A 24,637-nucleotide genomic window follows, 5' to 3' on the forward strand; every position below is an offset into this window, starting at 1 on the left:
TCAGAGTTTCCTCTGAGCCAGGCTTATAATGACGGCTCCACCACCATGAAGACCCTGGCAGAGAGGAAACAAAGGGGGCCTACAGAGCCCCCCTGTGTCTCAAACATAAGTGGACGCACACAGAGGAGCATTACATGTACCCCCCTGCGTGCATGCACATAGTTTTCTGCACAGCATGTCGTGCAGGAACCTTGTAGTGCGGTCCCATTGCAGTGCCTTTGTTAATGCCACCGCCGCCTTTAAAAGTGGCACCTCCATGAGACCACCTGCCAGAATACGAAAAAGTCAGAATCTGGCCGGCCGGTGGGCCGGGCTTTGGCAGAACAGTGCAGGCACAGCGGTTTGCACCGCCGTGCCTCCCCTACGACAAAATCTCATAATCACAACCTAAGTGTTTGCTCATTTTATCCTTCTCTTCTGTTTCAAACGGTTTGTTCAGGGTAAGTTTATCTGCTTTTATAATTGTGGGTAGATCATTATCACAGAGGTATATTTCACTATCAATATTATCTGGTTTTCAATTAGGATTTTAGAGTTCCCTATAGTGCCGTGCAAAACAGCTAGCCATCTTCCTAGTCCCTGTTAGTCTTTTCCCTGATTTGTTTTTATTGAAAAAATCAAGGGACCCAGGCTTTTTACTTTAAGATTGTTGGCAAGTAATGTCTTGGCCTTGTTCAGTTCAATGCCAAAGTTTTGCTTTGTTAATGTTTAGTCCTATATGAGCTCTTTTGCTTATTAGTTTATTATATTGGTATTGAGGGTTTTGTATTTACTTATTGTGTCAGTTGAATGTTCGCAGACTAGGAGGGGTTCAAGTTGCTTACCTTTATTTTGAAGCTCCTACAGAGTTCTGTTGGCTATTTTATGTTTGTTGGTCATGATACTAATCATATTATCCCTAATTGTAGCTTTCATTGCTTCCCAGACGCTTTCTGAAGGTATGTTCCAGAAGGCGTTTTCTTTGAAATAGTTAACAATTGCGGGGTATTCTTCTTCTCTAGAAGTGGAGTTGTTAAGTAGGGTGTCATCGAGACACCATATTCTGTCAAGGTTCTGAACATTGTTTACTGTGATATCTACTGAAACGCAAGCATGATCAGAAATAATGGTAGGTTCGATCCTGGAATTAGATCAGATAGGGATCAGTTTTTGATTAGTCGGGATATAGTCAATCCTTGAATAGGAACTATGTGGATTTTAGTAGAAAGTAAGCTCTCTACTTGTTGGGTTGAAAATCCTTCATATATCGGTAAGTTAGTGAGCAGTGCATACGTTTTTCATTTGTGCATGGGATTTTCCTGGCCTACATTTGCAAGGGGATAATTGATCTTGCCCTAAGTCCATTGTGAGGTTAAAGTGCCCACCCATAAGAATGGTTGAACAATTTTGGATATCATTGAGCCTTTTTTAGGCCTGTACAGAATATGGGAGAGTCTGTGGTTGGTGCATAAATGTTGACAATAAAGATCTCCTGGTAATCCTTGGAGATTTATGAAATGGCCCATTGGCCTTCTGTGTCATATATGTTCTTAATCACTTTAAAGCCTGCTGATCGGGCAGAGACATTAATAACTCCATTCTTCTTATCAGAGTCAGGGGAGCAAGCCAGTTCTGAATATCAGTTGTTTAGGTTTTGGGCAATATCGTTATCTATTCTGGTGCTTTGAAGCAGGAGCATATCCCCTCTCAGTTTATGACAATATTCTATAATTTACCTTCTTTTGACCGAGTGGTTAAGCCCCTTTTTGTTAAATGATAATATCTTGAGAGTGCTACTAGGCATGGTATGTGGTTTGAGATACTCAGTTAATGCTGGGAGTGTCTGTAGAGCAATGGGTAAATGCCCTATAATGGGATATCATGAAATACTGAGGATTGGCGGTAACCAATGGGGAGAGGGGTTGGCCTAACGGCTAAGGCGCTCGACCTCGGACCTGGGGAACTTGGTTCGAGTCTCGGTAACGACGCCAAAAAACCCCTGTGATTCTGGGCAAATCACTTAATCTCCCCGTGCCTAAAAAAAATGAAAGTAACTGATGCTATGTAAAGCGCTCTGATAACTGATTCGGTTCGGTTCAAGTTCGCGCTATATAAAACTCTCTAAAAAAAAAAAACAAAAAAAAAAACCCAGACTATTATACTTGGGATATCCCATGGAGGAAGGGGGGAAAGGGGAGTGGGAGAGAGAAAAAGGTATAGGAGAGTACAAAAGAAAGCACAAACATAAATAAATAGAAATCTTAATTTCCCATCACAAGATGGAAAGATGGTAGCCACGGAGTCGCCTTGTGGGAGCTTCAAGAGAAAGGGGAATATTACTGCCAGGGGAAGGGGCTGGGGTTGGAGAGAGATCAAGTAGTAGGTAGCTATTAGGTTGCAATATGTTAGTAGGTAGTCTGGGAGTCCAGGGGACTGTGTGGTCAGATGCCTGTATATAACTGAGCTATAGGCACACATTTGGAACAATTTAAACATTTGAGCATCCAGGATGAGTATTATGTAGGAGAGGGCAAAGCTTGAAAAAAGCACATTAAAACATAGTTTAATTAATAACAATTCTCATTATTAGCGTATATGTTAGCTAGTTCAACCATCAGTCAGTATTAGGGTGGAGGAACCAGAAATTGCTGTTATGGGCATATCAGGAGAGACATGTCATACAAAGCAAACTATTAAAAACAGTTATGGAAAATTCATAATAAACCTGAATTAATCTTAAAAACATCTGAAGGTGTTCAGTTAAGTTTGAATAGTCATCTGGGGACTCACTGATGTATTATGAGTCCTTGTGAGTGTAGGAAAAGTAAAATAGTTTGGAAGTTAGCATGGTGTGTGCCATAGACAGGAATTGATGCAGGGTTTGCCCCAAATGTCATAATGGGGGCGGGAGTGTCCGTACTGGAGTGGAATGATATTACGTCTGTAAGACTGGCAAAGTATGTGCAAGGAGGGTGTGTGACGGGTGCCTGAGTGCAAGGGAGAATTGCTATTGCTTGGAGATCTGTTAATAAAACTATGCAAGAGTAGGGCTGTAGGATGGAGGTGGTACAAGTATTTAGCCAGAGGATCATTATGAATGTAGCTGCATGTATCTGGGGTGCAGGTCAGTTTATGGCCCCTTTGATCTCACTGATCACCTCTTTTGGCATTGAATCCAAATCTTATGCCGACTACACACAGTTAATCTTGTCATTGGATATAGATTATATTGGCTCCGAGATCAACTTCAAAAACCTCTTAACTGACATTATATGGTGGATGCACACAAACCATATCAAGTACAACACTGATAAAAATATAGATTATGCTCCTTAGAAAGTCGAATTCCTTCAACCCGGCCCTGTGGTGGCCCAATGCTACCTCCCCACCACCCCCTACTGTCGAGGACATGAAGACAATGGTGAAAATTTGGAACCCCTCTGTCATTTCGCTCACCATCTATGGCAATAGCTGGAATGGGTTTCAGCCTCATAAAAGCACTTAAAAAAATCTCTGAATACCTCTCCCTAAATGCCAGAAAAACAGAAGCTGTTGCTTTGATAACATCTAGACTGGACTAGTGCAATAGTCTGTATGCAGGTTCATCAAAACAAACTCTGCAGAAACTCCAGGTGGTGGAACACTCTGCGGCCAGACTGGTACTAAAACTCCCTCAACGCTCCTCTGCATCAGCAGCACCCCTGAAAGTACTACATTGGCTGCCAGTGCATAAAGTTTTTATTTAATTGTTTTTTTATTTTATTCATCTTCAGAGTCTTTAGAGGACTGGGACCAAAATATTTAACTTCCAGAGTCACCCACTATACGATAACACAGCCTCTTAGATCCTCACACGATAACCTTCACATGTTTAGACATAAAACTGAAGGAGGAAAATCCTTCACATTCTTGGGTACAAGGGCTTGGAACCAGCTCCCCGTGGAGTTGAGAGTCATTGAATCAGAAAGGATCTTCAAACAGCTTAAGACATTGCTTTTTGGCATCTCTGAAGCTATGTGCTATTTACTCATTCTCTGATACATTTTCCCCCAAGATAGACTGAGGTTATGCAGCCACATTCATTGCTGCTGAGCGCCAAGATGCTCCTTTGGGAGTGGCTGTGTGCTCTACAAGTATACCATTCATTAATTATAATTTGATTCATGATCAGCTTATGGGGATTATGAAATCATTACATTAAGTAGGAGATCAATACATTAGTAGATAAGGCAATGATTGATCGGCCTATCAATAGAACTAAGATGTCAACACATATGTTATATAAGACTCAAGACATCTATTGTTTGAGGAAACTGAGTCTTATCTGTCTGGACAATGAGTGATCATGAGTAGACTCCGAATGTTCACTGAGCCGGTCAATCAGGAAATCATTTCTTGTAGTTGCTGATTTGCAATGTACGTTTGTAGTTCGGAGGAGTCCTCAAAAAAAAAAAGTTTTCCCTGCATTAGTGATCTTAGAACTGTCAGGGCCAATGGAGGAAAAGGTGAAGTTCATGGCTATGAGGGAGTTTCATGGGGCTGGAAATCCTTTCCTCCGAAACACAGACTCTTTGGCAAAGTCCTAGGAGATTCCGATCTTGTTGTCATTCCAAGTTAGTGATTTGGCTTTTCTCGTGTGTAATAAGATAGCATCTGAGTGCTGTCATCTGAGCGGCCTGAAGACGAGAATTCTTGGAGTTTAGGAGCCTGGGATTAGTCTGGTTGGTACTCTGTGTGCCCTCTCGATTTCGATTGGACTCTCAAATTTAATACCCAGAGTATGTGGAATCCATTGTTCTAAGGAAAGAGACACAGGAGGGAGCTTGGTTCTAAGAGGCATATTAGCAAGAACCTCATTAAAATTATCGCCATTTTAGCGGCAGGAAACTGAGGCTGAAAGATGGCACTATAGTGCCAGTATGAGTATGGCATACACACCTCACAACTATCTGAGAGCAGTGCACACAGGGTGAAGGCCGATATGGGAAAGATTACTACCCACTCTGGTCTAGCTCAGAACTATAAACAATGCAAAGGATATGCAGGTGGTTTGTATCTTATTAGGCCCTTGGGTGTACTTGGAAAAGATCCTAGTAAAACTCTGAAATTGTAGGCTTTACAGGAATAGGTTGATTTAAGACTTTTCTGGACTGCCCTGTAGTTAGAAGATCATCACCTGAGATGGCAGTATCAACAGTGTCGTGTGGAGTGAAACAGACGTCAGCTTACTTTCAGAAAGATGTCCTAGGCACTGTTTCTCTCTGTCCTCTGATTAAAAGTGGCTGAACGCTTAGCAGGTGGCCCTGGGTTACTGGTGCACTTAAGTTGCTCTCTATTGGCTCACTCAAATGGTTCTGGCAGTAGGTCAGGCCAATTGTACCGTCATAGTGACAAAGAGAACATATTGAGAGGTCAGTGACTGGAAAGAGCTACATGTCTCTGCTCCTGCACTGTCACTGTTAAGGATCAGCGGTAATGCTTCGAAACCTCAATTGAGACCTTGGAGACCTTGCATACTGGTGGTACAGGTAATACAGGTAGTGTAGGCAGTTCTGGTATTACAGGTAGTAAGTATTGCTTTTGTGTGTCTGTGATTGTTTAGCTTTCACAGTACACCCGGATGTCCAAAGCTACACTGCCGCGGGGTCCGCCTGAGTGATTGGTGGTCAAAAATTATGTGCTCCATCCTACTAAATTTAGGATGCAACCGCAACAAGGTATTAGCTGATGTAGGACCTGGTGGGTGAATATTATATCCCGCCACAGGCAGATTAAGGTATAATAGTAAATGGTTTTCACAGCAGAGCCTGTATCCCTGTGTTTGGCGGTAGTAAGCACCTGCTCCTGAATGATCGTCGGAATAAGAATCAGCACTCTCCCACAGTGCCCGCACTGCCTGAGTTAGAACCAAATGCATTATGTTCAGGGGCGGCACTCCACCCCTAATCCAATGGCACAGCAAAAGTGCTTCTTGCACAATTCTTCCACATTTACAATTTAATCCTAGTTTTTCTCATTTTTCCTTTTGTCATTTTTTTCTCTCGAATCCCTCTATGTTAATTCCACAGGTGCGGTGACATGCCAATTTTCAAGTGTTTCTTATGTTCAAGTTAGTCCATCCGGACCTTTATCCTAGAATACGTATGTTATAAATAGAAGTATGAGGCGGCACACCAGCGTCGTGTCAGGCAGGGTCGTTTATTTAGATGCGACGTAGAAAACCCAACCATCGTGGACGGAACCAAACGGGCCACTGACGACCGTTGGACCGAACACGAGACATGTCACCAAGTCGGCAGCGCGAGCACAGCGCGCGACAATGACAGTGACGCATGGCACAGGGCGAATACAACACATCTCTTTTCCTTAAACAGAGAATAAAAAGAAAGCAGTAGAATACATAAGTCAAAAGCTTCACAGTAACCTTCTGCGGAGAAAAGGTGAAACACCAAAAGGAACAAAGCAGAATCGAACATGTTAGCTACACTTGAGAATGCAGGACAAGGTAAAACAGGCCATTCAACCCCACATCCTCCCTTAAGCAAACGGAATTACACATAGTCTTTCAAATAGGCAGGAGCAACCTTACAGCGAATAGGTCTATAAACCTTATCTGCAACCACATTCTTAGAAGTTTGAGCTAAAGGCACAGATTTAACCCTTTTCTGGTAAAGTGCTACCCTGCGGAGGTTCCACGTTTGACCATTTTGCAACTTCACATAATTGTCAACTACAGACTTGACCAGGTAGGGTCCCCTGAACTTGTTGAACATCTTTTGATTACCTCCCGGTTTAACTTTTACCAGGTCCCCTTCAGCTATTTTGGTAGAGAGGGCTTTGCCCCGGATGTAGCCTCCCACCTTGTTCTTTTTCTCATGTAGCCAAGTAGGAATGAGTTTCGTGCCTGGCACCCTCCCCCTCATGAGCTCAAAAGGTGTTACAGACATATTGTTATGAACAGTTGTGCGGTATGCCCACAGCATTTCTTTAATCTCTTTCTGCACAGGGCGTCCTGACGCTAAGGCGAGCTGCATAGTGCCCTTAACCAGCCTGTTTATTCGCTCACAAAGTCCATTCCCTTGTGGGTTGTAAAGCGATGTACGCAAATGCTTTACTCCCAGAAAAATAAAGTAATCCTCCATAATGGCAGAGGTAAGCTGCGTGCCATTATCCGTTAACACCATTGAGGGAATACCCTCACGCCGAAATATCTCATCAAGGGCCCTGACAGTGGACTCAGCAGTAATGCTTTTCATGAAAGCAACCTCAACCCACCTTGAAGTAGAATCCACCAATACCAAGGCGAACTTCTCAGCATCAGTCAAGTCATGAAAGGGGCCTATAAAGTCAATGCAGACTTTCTGCCATACACCATCGTCTGTGATAATTTTCCCCATGTCACCTTTGCCCGCACAAACCTGCAACCTCTTTTCAGACTCCTTGCAGGGCTGGCATTGCTCAACCCAACTCCTCACCTGTGCATCTACCCCCGGCCACCAGAAATCAGCTTTGACCCGTTTGCCAGTAAGGGTTTGGCCTAGATGGCCCTCATGCGCCAGGGCAATGATACGGGGTCTGAGGGATACCGGAGGTATATATTTCTCACCCCTCACAAGGATATGCTCCCCTTGTAAAGAAATCTCATCCTGTAACTGAACATAAGGCCTAAGAGCAGGTGAGACTGTACTTTGCCTTGACGCCCCTTCTTTGCACATCTTGAATAGGCCAACCATAACAGGATCTTTCCCCATTTCCTCAATCCATTCCCTCCTAGATATAGAGCTGGGTAAGTCGCTTTCTAAGTCATCCAAAAACGCGACCACACTTTCGGTCACCAACTCCTTAGGCGACACTTTAGTGTCAGGTAATCTAGATAGGCAGTCCGCTACACTGTTGCACCAACCAGGCAAGTATTCCACACTATATGTAAACTCCTGCACACTGACAGCAAGTCTCGCTAACCTCCCAGAGCAGTTCCTAATCCCCCCAGGGGCTAAAACCTTCAACAGGGGCTTATGGTCTGTTCTGAGTGTGAAGGTGATTCCCCACAAATACACCCTGAAATACCGAGTTGCCCACGCAGCCGCCAGTGCTTCACGTTCTATGACTGAGTAATTCCTTTCAGTCTCAGTCAGAGAACGCGACGCAAAAGCAATAGTGTTCTGTTTGCCACCCCCTTTTTGTGTTAGAACGGCACCAATCCCAACAGAACTGGCGTCAACAGTGAGAATGGTGTGATATGACTGCACGAAACTTGAAAGAATGTTAGCATCCAATATGCTCTGCTTGATCAATAGAAAGGCATTCCTCTGATCTGCACCCCAAGTAAAACCTTTCCTTTTCGCAAAATAATTCGCAAGGGTTCAACCTTTTCTGCAAAGTTCTGTACAAATTTCGCATAGTACTCAACCATGCCCATAAAGGACCTTAGTTTGTCTTTGTCATCAGGTTCAGACACATTACAAATAGCACTTACTAGGTCTTTTTTGGGTTGTATGCCACGGCCAGATACGTGGTACCCCAGGTAATCTACTTCCTCCACAGCAAACACACATTTTTCTCTGCGCAATGTTAAGCCTGCCCTTGAAAGAGCAGAGAGAACTTTGTCCAGGATAACATCATGGTCACCAACATCCAAACCATGAATCAGGATGTCATCCTGGAAAAATACTACCCTTTCAATGTCTTTGAGTACGTCTGTAATGATCCTTTGGAAAGCGCTTGCTGCAGAGCAGAGACCAAAAGGAAGTCTTTTGAATTGGTAAGTTCCTTCCGGAGTGATGAACGATGTGAATTGCTTTGAGTCCGGATGGAGCTTAACCTGATGGTATGCGCTGCGAAGGTCCAATTTTGAAAAGATTTTGCCTCCACCCAAACTCAGGACAATCTCATTAATGTTTGGAAGCGGAAAGTTATCCATTATCACGGCTTTGTTAAGGCTCCGCATGTCCACACAGAAGCGCAAGGATTTGTCCGGTTTCTGTGTGATAACCACATGACTCAACCACTGTGTGGCCTCCACAGGCTCAATTATGTCATCCTCCAATAATTGCTTGATAACCTTTCTGACCTCATCTCTTGCAGATAGGGGTATCTTCCTAGCAGTATGTTTCACAGGTGCTACACTTTTCTTTGTTTTGATAACATGTTGGTAACCAATGGCCTCCCCCAACTTCTCACTGAAAATGCTTTCATGCTTTTTAAGAATAACCACTAAGTTCTCCTGTACTATATTGCATGCTGCACTCTCAACTTCAACACACATAACAGGTGGATCAGCTCTCGGGTTCACCCTTATGTTGAGCTCGTATTGGTGTAGCCACCCTAAAATAGCAGGGCCATGTGGGGACACATAAACTTTCCCCTGGGTGACTCTCCCTTTGAACTCAATATTGGCCTCAAAGTATCCAAGGACACCAATGCTCACACCTTGGTAACCCCTCAGTGCAAGCTGAATTATACAATTTCTTAGGGATGATTGTGTAAAGCGACCCTGTATCCACCATTAAATTAACAACAATACCATTCAATTCAAAATCTGCTTTAGGCCGAGATAGGACAACACCCTCAGTTGACTCCAAGCTGCCAGCAGACGTAATCATCATTACTTCCGCCTCATCATCAGTAATTTCGCTCTCAACCATAGCAACCTTTCTTGAGCCAATAGTTCTACACATCCGTGCATAATGCCCTTTCTTCCCACATTTTAAACAATCCCTGGACAAAGCCGTACAATTCTTGCAATCAGCTAAATGAAAAGGACTTCCACACCTATTACAAGACCGTGTAGGCGGTCTGAACTTGCTTGTACCACTTTTATTAAAAGAGGTTGTGGGTTTCCCCCCCTTATTCGTCTGTTTCCCTTGTATTAAACCAATGCTCTCCGAAGCATCTGCCTGTAAACTCGCAACCTCCTGACAACTATTGTGTCCCAATTGTATTCTTTTAAGCTCCTTCATACACCTATCGCTTTCTTCAGCGACTTTGGCAATGGTAATTGCCTCAGTAAGGGTGGGGTTTTTAGCTGCCCACAACTTTTCCTGTGTTTTTTTACTAAAACATTGTACAATTAACTGATCTCGAATCATCTCATCTTGTATGTTCCCAAACTGACATTTCATAGAGAGTTCCCTTAGCCTAGAGACAAATTCATCTATTGTTTCATTTTCCTTTTGAGGAGCAGTATAGAATTTGTGCCTGCGCATCACAACATTTTCTTGCTTAGCAAATCTAGTGTAAAGTCTAAACAGAGCATCTTTGTACACATCATCAATGTCAAGAGGCGGATTTGGCAAGTATTTAAATATTCTTTGTCCCTCCTTCCCTAGGGCACCCAGAAGCAACGCTTTCTTCCTGATGGCAGAAAACTTTGTACCATCCAAGGCTATGATATAATTTTCAAACGCCTCACACCAGTCATCCCATTCCATTGAGGGTTCACCAGGGGCACTAAGAAAAGGAACAGGTGCTTGAATGGCATTACTCACATTCATAGTGAATACCAAAAAGTGATGCACAAAACACAAAAGAGGAAAAGTTAAACAGGATAAAATCTTTTGCACACTCAGTAAATTTCACAATGTCCCAATTTAAAGTGTGTGTGTCACTGACTCTTAAGTTGACAGAAGCTGAGTAACACACTGTGACGAGGTCGATTTTAAAGTGTGTGTGTCACTGTAAATTTGCTTTCCTCCAAGACGGTCGTCTTTATTGACAAACGTTTTGTGGCTGCGTGACACACAGAAGCGATTTTGCTTGGAAGTGAGTGTGTCACTGTAGGCAGAATTGCGCTGAAATCTGCTCGAAAAGCTTTTCCTTAAGGTGTGCGTTTCCCCTTTAATTCGTTCCTCCCTCCGGGCAGTGGGGCTCACTTGTTTTGCCTTTCTTTAATCACAGGCTTCCCCTTTAAGCAACGACTTCCCCTTTAATACAGGAGGCAACGTAGACCGGCTGAGGAGGAAGAGTTAACACTCCGTCAGGCTTGGGGCGAAGACAGTTTTAAACGCGGTTCCCTTCACGGTGAGCGATTTTCTGACATACCTTCAGGAGAGGCTTACGTTATGCTTCAAAGGCTTCCTCTTGTCAGTGAAAATCTCCTCTGGTCGGGTTTCCTTACTTGCGTCGTTTTTTTTTTTAAACTCTGTTTTTCTTCCTCGGATTATCCTCCGCCTCCGGCCGTCGTCAAAGTCGCCAAAATGTTATAAATAGAAGTATGAGGCGGCACACCAGCGTCGTGTCAGGCAGGGTCGTTTATTTAGATGCGACGTAGAAAACCCAACCATCGTGGACGGAACCAAACGGGCCACTGACGACCGTTGGATCGAACACGAGACATGTCACCAAGTCGGCAGCGCGAGCACAGCGCGCGACAATGACAGTGACGCATGGCACAGGGCGAATACAACAACGTACAAACGCAAAAGTTCTTGAAAAGCAGTGCTTTATTAGCCCAATGCATTGCGGGCAATACATGCCCTTCATCAGGGGTAACTAGAAACCAATGGAACAAGCATTACTAATACATTCAAAAATGTGCAATCCAACCAATATAACAATCCATGTTGTAAATGCTACACCCAAATTGCATTTTCAACAACTTATTGCACAGTTTTTTCATCTTCTGAGTTAAAATGCAATTTTTAATACCATGAAATATCATGTTACTGCTGTTTTAAACCGTAACTGACACTAGCGCTTTTTGCATTATTTCGCCTCTCTTAGCGGCCACTGACACCTTTACCAGGCAGCTCAACCCTATACATCACTCCACATCCTTTCGATTTTAACCAACTTGCTTACTTCCGAAGGTAACCCTCCCTTCCACTACATCATACTCCCATCTCTTTTCCCGCCCGGGACTTGTTGTGTGACCCACTCATACTATACTCAATCTAAACTATGTGTCATCCCCCGAACTTCATCCCTGCACTCACTCTCATTCTCCCTTATTCACTCCTCCACACTGCCATACATACCTCCTCACTCTAATCTCCGCTTCATACGCATCAGCTATCTATTTCTAGCACATTCGCACTACACCTACACCGTGAAAAAGAGGGTTAACTTCGGAAGTAAGCAAGTTGGTTAAAATCAAAAGGATGAGGAGTTATGTATAGGGTTGAGCTGCCTGGTAAAGGTGTCAGTGGCCGCTAAGAGAGGCGAAATAATGCGAAGCGTGCTAGTGTCAATTATGGTCTAAAACAGCAGTAACATGATATTTCATGGTATTAAAAATTGCATTTTAACTCAGAAGATGAAAAAACTGTGCAATAAGTTGTTGGAAATGCAATTTGGGTGTAGCATTTACGTCATGGATTGCTATATTGGTTGGATTGCACATTTTTTTTTAATGTAATAGTAATGCTTGTTCCATTGGTTTCTAGTTACCCCTGATGAAGAGCATGCATTGCCCGAAATGCATTGGGCTAATAAAGCACTGCTTTTGAAGAACTTTTGCGTTTGTACGTGGATAAAGGTCCGGATGGACGAACTTGAACATGAGAAACACTTGAAAATTGGCATGGCAACGCACGTTTGGAATTATCATAGAGGGACTCAAGAGAAAAAAATGACAAAAACTAGGATTAAATTGTAAATGTGGAAGAATTGAGCAAGAAGCACTTTTGCTGTGCCATTGGATTAGGTGTGGAGTGCCGCCCCTGAACATAATGCATTTAGTACCTAGGTGTCATGAGGGCTTGACATCATTCCAGTGTGCACGCATAATGGACTATATGTTGAGGATTAATGTTGATAGATTTGAATTAAGAGTTGTGCATTCCCTACAAAAAAATCGAGTTAGAACCAAAGGCAGCATGCTATTAGATGATGTAGGGCTTGGTGAGTGAGCGCAGTTTACAGCTGTAATCCAGTTTAGGGTTAAGTGATGAGTGATAGATCTTCTTCGGAGCCTCCTTCCATGCAATCTGCAGACGTAATTGTCAGCACATGCTCCAACACTGTTTGTGCCGATACGTGACCACCGCAAACTGATTTATGAGTTAGTCGTGAGCGCAAAACTCACTCTACACTTTATTTTCACTGCATGGTGTGATCCGGTGGGATCTTGTTTGATTTTGTTTGCGTGTCATGCTTGTTCCCCTAGCGTTCCTGTTTGTTACAGTCAGAGACTGGGAAGTGCTAGTGTGCGGGGAGGTGGGGGCGAGAACTTGGAATATAGCACTGCTTAACCTGATGGGTTAGTGTTTCTTGCCTTTATTTCTGAGATCAGCAGTTATTTATCGGTGGAGCCGATCAAATTAGTGTTCGATAGAACTGGTGCCATTTTGGCAGTCAATTGTATTGGGCCTGCAAGTAGGGAAGTTGTGGGTAATGGGTGCCAGCGTAGTGGAGATAGTGGAGGGCAAGCTCTTTACCTTAGGTGCCTTCTTTATCAGGATGGGAGTCAGATGGGTCTAGTTTTTGGGGATCAGTGAGACTGAATGTGGTGGCCGGCTGATCCTCGTGGCACCGCGACTGCCATTTTCTCGCCGCTGGTTGGGCTACATGTTCCTGGTACGGGTGAAAGCTGACAAAAATGAGGGCGCTTAGGGACTTTAGAACACTGTTGGGTGGTCAGTGAGGCATCCCCCTAGATTGGGGGTTGATGTTGGCAGATTAAGGAAGAAGGCCACATATAATCTCCCCCAGGTGGCCGGAGCTCTCACTTCAGGCAGCCATCTTCTCCTGGCTCCGAGCCATGCCCCGTCGGCATTCCAACATTGTGAAAGAAGTTGCAGGTACCTTTTTTACCAAGTGTTCACATTAAACACTCACTGCAAAACTCGGGCTTGTTATTAACTGAGTTCTGCGCCTGGCACAATTTCTAAGTTACTATACAACAAAGCAATTGTTAAGCGTGAAACTACTCCAGAGACATGATTGTTTGAAGTATTTATTTGAAATAATTTGAAGACCTTTATACATCAAACACCAAAGAAGGAATTAAACGAGTGCAAAACTGCATTATTGTGTAAATGTCTATATATGTTGAATCTCTCCGTCCTGTAAATGTCTCTGCTTTTGTGTACCTTATATTGTTGCACACTGATTTGGATTATGTAGCCTTTCTTATCATCTCAGTTTTCCTCTAGGAGGATTTACAAATGGTGTTCATCACTTACATTTTCTAAATATTATTGTATAAATGTATAATTCCTCAATTAGCACCTAATTGTTGCACCGTGTCTGGCACAGTGTATAAAAGAGCAATAATGTATTGCTTAATATATGTGTCTTACACCAGTTTCCAGGTTTGTCTCTATTGGCAGCCAGTGGTCACTTTTTTAGCATTAATTATCTATGTTTAGCATTTTTGCTATGTATTATCATTCAGTATCCTATAAATTCGTTTAGCAGCCACATATCCTTTATGGCCTACAAGAATGCACCCATTATATATCGACTCAGTCATTCATCCATTCATCCTTCGAGCCACTCATCCATCCACTCTCCATTCTCCATTCTCACTCATAGTTCATACAAAACGACCACACTCCCAAAATGGCAAATCAATGAAGAAACACTTTCGCTTAGAATGCAGCCAAGCATAGGGGCAGATGTATCAACATTCAATTTTGCGATTTCTAAATAGCGATTTTTAAGGAATCGCTATTTAGAAATCGCAAAATGGAATGTATGTAGAAAATCGCTATTTTTTTGCGATTTCTTAGTCTTCCTTATTTGCGAATTCGCATTTTGCGAATTCGCAATTAAGGAATAATTTCCCATGCATTCCTATGGGCCAGGAGGCCCATAGGAATGATTGTGAAATAATTCTCAATTTGCGATTCGCAATTTGCAAATCGCAAATTGAGAATAATTTCAAGGGTGCAGGGGTGTCTCAAAGACAACCTGCTGCACCCCTGAAATCTACATGTGTGTGCATATGGCGCACATACATGCCCTATGGGCATGTGTGTGCGTCACATGCCACCTTAAAAAATGCCAAATTGTGCATTTTTTAAAGAAATCGCAAATTACCATCAACTACAAGTTGGTGGTAATTTGCGATTTCTTAACCAAATTTCGCAAATCAAAAATGCTACATACATAGCATTTAAGGAATCGCTAAATTGCGATTCCTTAAATGCTATGGCAAAATAAGGATTGGCAAATTTTTGCATTTCCTTAATTTGCGAATTTTTGATGCATGCCAAAACATGCAAATAGACCGTTTGCGATTCGCAAAGGCCGAAATTCTGCGAATTTCGGCCTTTGCGATTCGCAAAAGGCTTGATACATCTAGGCCATACTGACTTTGCTAATGCTTATTTTTTTAAATACTCTCTTTCAGAGATTTGTTTCTCAAAAACGCTGTAAGGAAGTAGGCATGGTTGCAGTGAGGATGTTTGGGAGGGAGGTTTACAAATGTTTTTCTAATATATGCCCCTTTTGATCAAATAAAATTTGCGCAGGTTCTTGTCACAAATTGCTTCCTGTTTGTGAAAACTGTTAGAGGAGTAACACAAATGCGTTTTAGTATGTTTTTCAGAGACGGTGAAATTGGCCGGGATAAAAGGGGTGGAGGGGCATAAGGTAAATAAAGGTTTTAAAAAATAGGAAAATGTGTGCCTTCGTTTTGACGCAATATCGTGCATCAATATCAAAAATGATACAACTCCTGTTATTTCAACAACCTTAAAAGTGTAAGATTGGGCTCTTCAGAAACAATATGGCTACCCCTGATGTATTAGGTAGTTTTTAAATGAGAGAACGAGCAAGCATGCAGTGAGTGCAGCGCGAGGAGAGCCATCCATAATGGACTTGTCTATGCGCGCAGGACATTTGTATTCTGTGACAGTGTGCATAAAGGGCAGCGCACCATAGCAACAAAAGCATCAATCTCGGTGACACGTGTAACTTGTGAGAGAAAAAGAACTTTTAAGGCTTGCCTTTTGACATTCATGCGCGTCATCAATCCCGCTTTGAAGCCGGCCAGAAGAGCAAACATGAAGGAAAACGAAGCAACAAAAGATCACACTCCATGCCACGCGACACAGCGAGGAGGCCAGTTTTACAATCCGGCAGCACATTTGACAGCCTTTCATCTGCCCTCGCCGGGAAAAAAAAATGAAAACAAAAATGACAAAATATCAGGTTTATGGATCTTTAAGGAGATGACTTTATTAGAGAAAGCCTTCGTCTACGGGAGTCATTACTCTAAATATATAACTACATTTTAAGCAGTGTGAATAACACCGTGCTTCTGCATATTTAAGTACAAAGTAGTATATAGTCACTCTATATTTGTTGGTTGCAGGATACTTTTTTATGTTTGTTACATAAACAAAGGGTCATATTCTCAAGGACTTATCGCCGAGTTAGTGGCACATTATCTCAGCCAAAGTGGTGATAAATGTATCCGCCCTATTCACAAGCTGGTGCTAACAGCCGATATCACCAGTTCACCTGCGATAGCAGATGCCAAAAACTTCGCCACAGATGACACCGGCAACTAACGCTAATGATATGCAGAGTAGGCGTTAACCTTGCCGCAACAACATCACTTCGCATCATTCACAACGACCAGCAAGTTTGGCGTTAAGATAACAAAACATGCGATAAGGCGCGTTAGCAGCTGGGATATAACACCTGCTCTTATCTGGTGTAAAGCCGGACGACAACCTGCACCATAAAAGAGAGCCCAGGCCAGAACCACACTTGAAGAACAGCCATAAAGCTACTGATCATGCAGCTCGGACGCCTAAGAGGGCCACAACACCCCCCCCCACATCAACTTTAAGAAATTATGAACAAAACAATTCGCCTGATGTTACACAATTACAACAATTAACATTCATATGTAACTTTATATAACTTTGGACCCTCCTGAGGCACAGCCGGGAGTAGCAGGAAGACAGAGCATTTCACTGTTTTTAAAACTTGAAAAACTGTAAATTACACTTGGATTTTAAAATCACTCACCACTCCTGGGACACAACCACTGTGTGCAGGCACCCTTCCCTGCTGAAAACGAGCGCTGGTAAGGGCGAAATCGCCGCTTTCCCGCCTACTACATTCCCCTCACCCTGATTGGGACACGCCTACTTGAGGCCACGCTCTTTGCCTATCCCCTCCCTACAAAAATGTGCATGTTACGGAAGCGCAGCGGACGAGCGCAGCGGGCGCGACGAATGCGTGCCGAAGGCGCGCACAAGGCAAGCTCGTCTGTGCTCGTCCGTGCCGAGACCGGGCCTAGGGCCAAAACCCCTGATCATTCCCCGCGATTGTATCCCCACATCTACCTCAAATCTATATTGATGGCACTGCGCCCAACGCCGACTGCGCTCAATATAATCCACACATATGGTCGGATACCACAAAATTTACATGTCCTCTCTGCAATGTAAAGTTACAGATAACCAACGAAAAAATCAAAACGCATGCCGTCACTGCACCTATGTCCACCGACATCACCGCTGCCCTAATCAATGCTCGATCCCTTGTCAAGCACAGGCAGGAAATACACGACCTCATTGTCAACAACAACCTTGATTGTCTCTTTGTCACGGAAACATGGACGGATGGAGCATCCGACCCTGACATGGTTGTTGCGACCCCCCCAGCCTATAATGCCTACCGCCTAGATAGAGTAGGGCAGCGCGGAGGAGGACTAGCCATCATCGTCCGCGACCACATAACGGTCAGAATATCTCACATCCCCTCCACCAGCTGCGAAGCCCTTCTTTTTGATCTTAAACTCACCCCTTCGTTTCATTTTAAAGGCATCCTCCTATATCGACCACCTGACCCTCGCACCAACTTTCTAGCAAATTTGGGCACAATATTAGAAGCACCATCGCTGGAAGATTCATTTACAGTATTGGGCGACTTGAACTTCCATCTTGAGAATGCATCAGACAAGGACACCTGTTCCTTGATATCAGATATGCAAACTATGAGTCTTCGGCAACTGGTAACCACCCCTACCCATACAGCTGGTCACACGTTAGACGGCATCTTCTCTAACATGCAAGGTGTTAATATAATAGACACCTTACCAATGCCATGGACCGATCACTTTGCCATCCTAATAAAAATATCAGTCCAATTAAAAAGACGCAGACCCCACTCTGTATTGAAACCACAAACCATCAAAGTTTGGAAGGACATAGATCAAGTTGAGCTAACGACCTTACTTGATAAAAGCCGTCCTGATTCAACAACTGATAGGTACCGCCACCAACTCCTTAGCCCCTACCAAAAAACTCTCCAGAAATAGAGTAACGCCATCAGCCCCTTGGTTTACAGAAGAGCTACGCATTAAGAGGCAATTCTGCAGAAACAGGGAGAGACACTGGCGCAGATCTTACAGCGCCGAAAGCAAGACCAGTTAGAAGGTAGCACTTGGACATTACAAAGCCTTAATTGTAGAAGCAAAAAAATTCTACTTTACCGAACAAATAAATTCCGCAAAAAACTCAAGTAAAAAACTTTTCGACATAACTAAGGCCTTGGCGGGAAGCGCACCGGACCTTAATCCTCCACAATCCCAAGTTTTTTGTGATTCTCTGGCCGATTTCTTCTTCACAAAGGTGAATGACATATATCAAGCATTCTCCACGAAAACAGTAACCAGCTCTCCCATATCTAACACCCGGACCAATAACTCCGAACTATCTCAATTCTCAGACCTTGGAGAAACACAAATTTCAGAAATAACGGCCACAATCAAATCAGGCTCAGCATTAGATCCCTGTCCTCTTAAAGTCATCCGTCCTATCATGGACTACCTCTCCCCTGACGCTGTATCTATCTGCAACACAATGTTCAGAACTGGGATATACCCAGACTCCCTTAAAAACACCTTGCTCAAACCCTTACTTAAGAAAGCCAATCTGGACAAGGACCAAACAAAAAACTACCGCCCCATAGCCAGCCTTCCCTTCCTTGCCAAAGTGGCGGAAAAGGCCATGAACTTACAACTCTCAGAGTTCATAGAAAACCCCCAACTGCTGGATAACACTCAATTTGGTTTCCGCAAATTCCATGGAACAGAAACAGCCTTAATAAAAGCTACAGAGGACATAAGAGTGATCCGGGACCCGGGAGGTACAGCAATACTAGTATTGCTTGATCTGTCTGCAGCCTTCGACACGGTCGACCACAAGATCTTGGTCGACCGTGCCGAAAACCTAGGCATCCGTCACATGGCTAAAAATCTGCTCTCCTCCTTCCTGTCCGGGAGATCACAGGTGGTCACACTGGGGCCCTTCCAATCGCACAAGCTGTCACTACCGTGTGGGGTTCCTCAAGGCTCATCCCTCAGTCCGACACTATTCAATATCTACGTGTCGGACCTGGCCTCTGTCATCAAGGCCTATGTGATGAGCCTTACCTCATACGCGGATGGCACTCAGCTTGTGCTGGCCATCAACGGGAATGGAGACAAGGTAGCTGAAAATTTCCAAGAGGGCATGCGAGCGATAGGTGAGTGGATGGCCTCCAATTGCCTAAAGCTAAATGCTGAAAAAACGGAGGTCGTCATATTTGAACACCTCTCCCCCGGATGGTCAAATACCTGGTGGCCCCCCACGCACGGAACACCACCTACACCAGCCTTCACCATCAGAAACCTGGGGGTGACTTTTGACGATAAACTTAATTTTATGGCCCACGCTAACAAAATAGCAGCAACAGCCCACCATAAACTCAGGCTGATCAAGAAAATCAAGCCGTTTCTACCAACCTCAGCAGGTAAGACGCTGGTAAGCGCTCTCGTGTTGTCATCTCTTGACTATTGTAACAGCTTATTCACCAACGCCCAAGCAAGAGTGACCAACAAAATGCAGACCATCCAGAATGCTGCAGCTCGTCTCCTGTCTGGAATCCCAAAGTTCTCACCAATCTCTGATACTATAGGGGACTTGCATTGGCTTAAGATTCGAAACAGGATCAAGTTTAAAGCGCTGTACATACTCTACAAAGCTTTGCACAACTGTGGTCCACATTTCCTGAAATCCCAACTCAGATACCACTCCTCCATAAGATCGCTCCGATCTAATAATCTTAAAATGCTACAAATACCACGAACAAAAACTGTCAACTGGGGCGATAGACGCTTCCTTGTGGCAGCTCCCAGATTATGGAATTCCCTGCCAGTTTCCATCAAAGACAGGCCCATCCCTGATGCATTTTCGCAGAAAGATAAAAACCTGGCTGTTCGATCAAGAATAAGTTACCGGCCTAACCTTGGGAATAAGTTCACAGTTTTCTAGCGCCGAGACGCCTACGGGCAATTTTACGCGCTGTATAAATCTCAAAAATAAATAAATAAATAAATAAATAAATGTGGTCTTTCAAATGTAACTCAAAACAACCTTTTGGAAGAGTCATGGCGGGTCTTCTCTGGACAATCTGTAAGTCACAGCCAGCGATACAAAAATTCAAGATAAGAAGGAGTGTCATGTGCTCTTCAAAAGACAGAGAGAGAACAAGAGAGAGAGAGCGAGAGTAAGAGAGAGAGAGCAAGAAAGAGAGAGGGAGAGAGAGAAAGAGAAAGAGAAAGAGAGATAGGGAGAGACAGAGAGAAGGAGAAAGAGAGAGAAAGAGAGAGAGAGAAAGAGGAGAGAGAGGGAGAGAGAGAAAGCGAAAGAGAGAAAGAGGGAGAAAGAGAGAGAGGGAGAGAGAGAGAGAGAGAGTGAGGGAGAGAGAGAGAGAGAGAAAGAGAGAAAGAGAGAAAGAGAGAAAGAGAGAGATTGTACAAGGAGCGCAAGGCCGATCGGGCTCTTGGCTCATACATGCCATAGTTGTGTGTGTATCCCTATTGGTGCACCATAAACCTAAGGCCTGGCCAAAACTGCAGCGCGAAAAGCACATCACATTTCCAAAATGCAAGCAGTAGTCAGACTAACATTAGGGATGAAAGCTCCTTTGTCTCAATACATAAGGCGGAAGGACATCTGCACCTCCGACTTTGGTCTTGAATGCGGCTGGCACCCCCTGAGAGAGATACCATAGCAGATGTTGATGACTCCCACACCACGCACAGCGCTAATAAAAGACCAACCTATCCACACCCCTCACACAGAAGTCCCTGCTTGAGGTACTCCTGCATGGGATGCCCTTTACACTTACGTACACAACAATCCATACACCCAAACGTTGCACACACATACGACTCATTGCTCAGAGCTCTGGCATATCATCCATATAACTGCCGCAGGTCAGAAGAGTGCTGGTTCTACAAGATCCAACAAAGTAATGGCAGGACATCCCGGGTACATGCACAACCCCTGTCACATGGAACTGTACTATGCACGTATGCTACCTTTGTTGGGGGCACTGCCACTGGCAGTGTTGCGCATCAGTTACCGTCTGAGCTTCCGTCTTGCTTAGGTCACCTGCGTCCAGCCTTGGTTCCAGTGCTGATCATGCACGTCCGAGTGGCCCGTGGATGTCTGCCTATCCAACACAATGGTAGCTGAACTGGATTATGACTTGTGTGTACGCCCCCTGTTGGCCCACAACCAGGAATGTAACCATGAAACCTGTGCTTGGGATGCCTTGATATTGGGCGTATGTGCTGGCAGTTGGTCATGGGAGATTGCATAAGTCCTTGTGTGCAGTGACCACATCGAGGCGCTCCCCTATTGGGCTGTGTTGTGGATTGGTGAAACGGCGTGGACGGAGCACATATGTCCAGACCAGTTAATGGATTGGCTCTCCCTCATGTCTGTTGAACTCGACAACGACGTACTCTTCGAATTGATTGCCCAGAAAGCTGCGCTCACATTTATGGACGATTTACTACGTTCCTGCAGCCACAACTGATTGTAACCCAGAGCACAGGTCCCAACACCTTGTTGCATCTTGGAGGAATGGTCACATATCCCACCACAACCTTGGACATGTTTGCATTCACCTGGACTCAGAATGCATGTGCGTGCACCTACACGTGTTGACACACACCTGTGTAAGGATAGGCAATCCCATGGGAGGAGCTGCACAGCGTTGTTCGGCAATGTCCCTAAATCCGACATACTGCTGGAGGGAGAGTACACACATGGCAATGTAGTACTACATGTGACCTTGTTGGACCCTTTCACCTGCTCACTGTCAGCAGAGCAGAAAGTCAGTACAGTCCCGAGATACAGCACTATGCAGATCCCATGGGCTGTGAGTCCTGCCCCATGACATGGGGCAATGAGCATAAGCCAAACATCACATGACTCGTCCAGCAAGGCAAGGTGGGCTGAGACCGTTGCCATCCTTAATGATTGGTGTTCATTTTTGCTTCCCCATTTCTTGAACCTCTACATGTTCCTATGCTGCCCGTTAGTGTCTGAAGCATTGGTCTGCATGTTGTGGCCCTTGTCTTGCCCGTACTGACACGCACATGCTAATAAAGTCTACGCAACTTCACTAGTGTTCAACTGTGATGAGTGTTGATTAGAATGACAAATCGTGTGCCTCAATGAGTATTGTCCGTACACAGGGAGGGACTGACTGAGGCATTTCACTTGGGGGTGAGTCCCTATTGACAGCTCCACCACTGTGAGCCAGACATTGTGGTTGGGATAGTTGCTGGTAGACCTGTGCTCTTATGGGTCTTTAGCAATGTGAGTATGTTGCCCAACGTCTTGCAATGTGGATCAATGTGATACATCAAAACAGACTGTGTCCACATAGTTGAGTGTGAGTAGGTATGCAAAGAGATGTTCTGTTGTCACATATGATGGGGGACACTACTTTGGGCCTCCTACCGAATTTGAAATTTTTACACACAGCTCTAAGCAATACATGGACGTGGGGCCACGTTGGGGGATTGTGAGCTTGTTGTTCATGAGCAATAAGGCCACAACTAGTTCACATCTTCACAGTCATCTAATTGGCCATGTGGGTCAGGGTCAAACATGTGCGTTGATGTCATTTCCCAGGGTGTACCTTTTTGTGCATTCAATGTACCTACATTCATCCATACTTTTATACTTGATTGAACATAGACATGACACAGCTGTGTGATTTGGAATATTTTATTCACATTCTGTGGTGTATCGGAGCTTGAGCAGTACATGGCCATGCACACCACACATTACATGGTTGCACAGTGGAGGGCCAAGCAGAGTCCTTTGGGGAATGACAAGTTAATCGGAAGAGGAAGAGTTCAGTGTGCAGCCTGATTGCTGTGTCATTGGTAACCAGAGCAGATATGGTAGTCCATTGCATGGGCCAGGTGAATGTCTCGGGGTGTTTCAGGGGACAGTGGAATATGTTGTTCCAGGGCATGATGCAGGGGGCTGAACCAAGCAGGAACAGACCATATTGCGAGGATGAATGCTACAACCTCCTTTCGCACACAGAGTCATTACCATCCACATCTTGGTCCTCTGATATGTCTTCTGTGTCAGGTGTGTCAGGTGAGTGTGGTGGTGTTATGGCCACATCACTGTGTGCCACTGACACATCAGGGACGGAGGTGACAGGGCTGCATCACTGTGTGCCACTGACACATCAGGAGGCAGAGGTGGTATTGCTGCATTACTGTGTGCCAATGACACATCAGGGGTCGGAGATGTGTGTGTCGAAGTTCCTGCAGCAGTCATCTGGGACAGGCTCTGTGGCAGCAATGGCAAGATGAGGATCTGCAGGCATGGAAGATCCCAGATACATCTTGCTGGTGTTCAGCCGTGGCAGCCATCCTTCCAGCCTGCATCCGCTCCATGTTCTCCATTTCCTCCGCAGCTGTACCAACTCTGTGCTGCCATCTCTGGAGCCTGTCTGAGTAGACAGTTCTTGTATCCGAATGATGGCTCCAGCGAGGTCAGCCAAGGATAGTTGTAGAGCATGGAACGGACTGTGGGGGTCCATTAGGGACTGTAAGTGGTCCCTGATGGGACTTAAACACCCACGTTTGGCATCTAGTTTGGCTGCTATGAGGTCGAAACCCACCTGCACCTGTTCAGCCTGCTCCTTCTGGTAGTCTAACACACAGTGTTGGAATTACATGTGTCTTTTCGTGAGGTGGGGGAGCCAGCCGTGGTGGTGGATGCTTCCTGTTGTGTGGTCTGTGCAGGGGGTGGGGTTACCTCGAAGCAGCTGGGCTGCCCTGCTCCTGGAGGTGGGGTGCTGAGGCTGTCCACGAGCCGTTGGAGGGTGTCGGAGCAGATGGCCAGGGGGTTCTCTATATCATCACTGAAGAGATGCCCGCTCTGCAGGAGGTGTTGATTGTCCCTCTGCAATGTAAAGGGGTGATGCAGGTTAACAGTGTGTTCCATGTATGTTGATGCATTGTACATGTTTACAGACAGACAGCATGACAATGTACATTGTGACTGGTTTGGAGGAGCTGGCTATTTGATGGGAGACAGTGGCCATTTTGACTACATAATAGATGAGAGGTTGTCAACGTACATTATCATCTCAAATTTTCCTGCTATGCCAGATGTGATTGGCCAGTTTCTACGCACAAGTGGCACCAGTTGTGTCCTCTGTCCTGTTGTGAAAGTGTTGCACTTTGTACCACATTGTCGTCAATGTTGATGTGCTGTGATTGCTACGTGTGTGTGCTGTATTGTGAGAGAGTCGCCCCTGCCGCTCTGATTTAGCCGCCCCTTATCCCTTTGAGGCGGTGTGCCTTTGCCTTGTGTGCTTTTATGGTGCTGAGAAGTTGGCAACTTGGGTCATTTGAGCTCTTGGACGTTTTTTGTACTCTTGT

The sequence above is a fragment of the Lissotriton helveticus genome, chromosome 2_1 (genome assembly GCF_964261635.1).
Source record: "Lissotriton helveticus chromosome 2_1, aLisHel1.1, whole genome shotgun sequence".
Taxonomy (NCBI): Eukaryota; Metazoa; Chordata; class Amphibia; order Caudata; family Salamandridae; genus Lissotriton; species Lissotriton helveticus.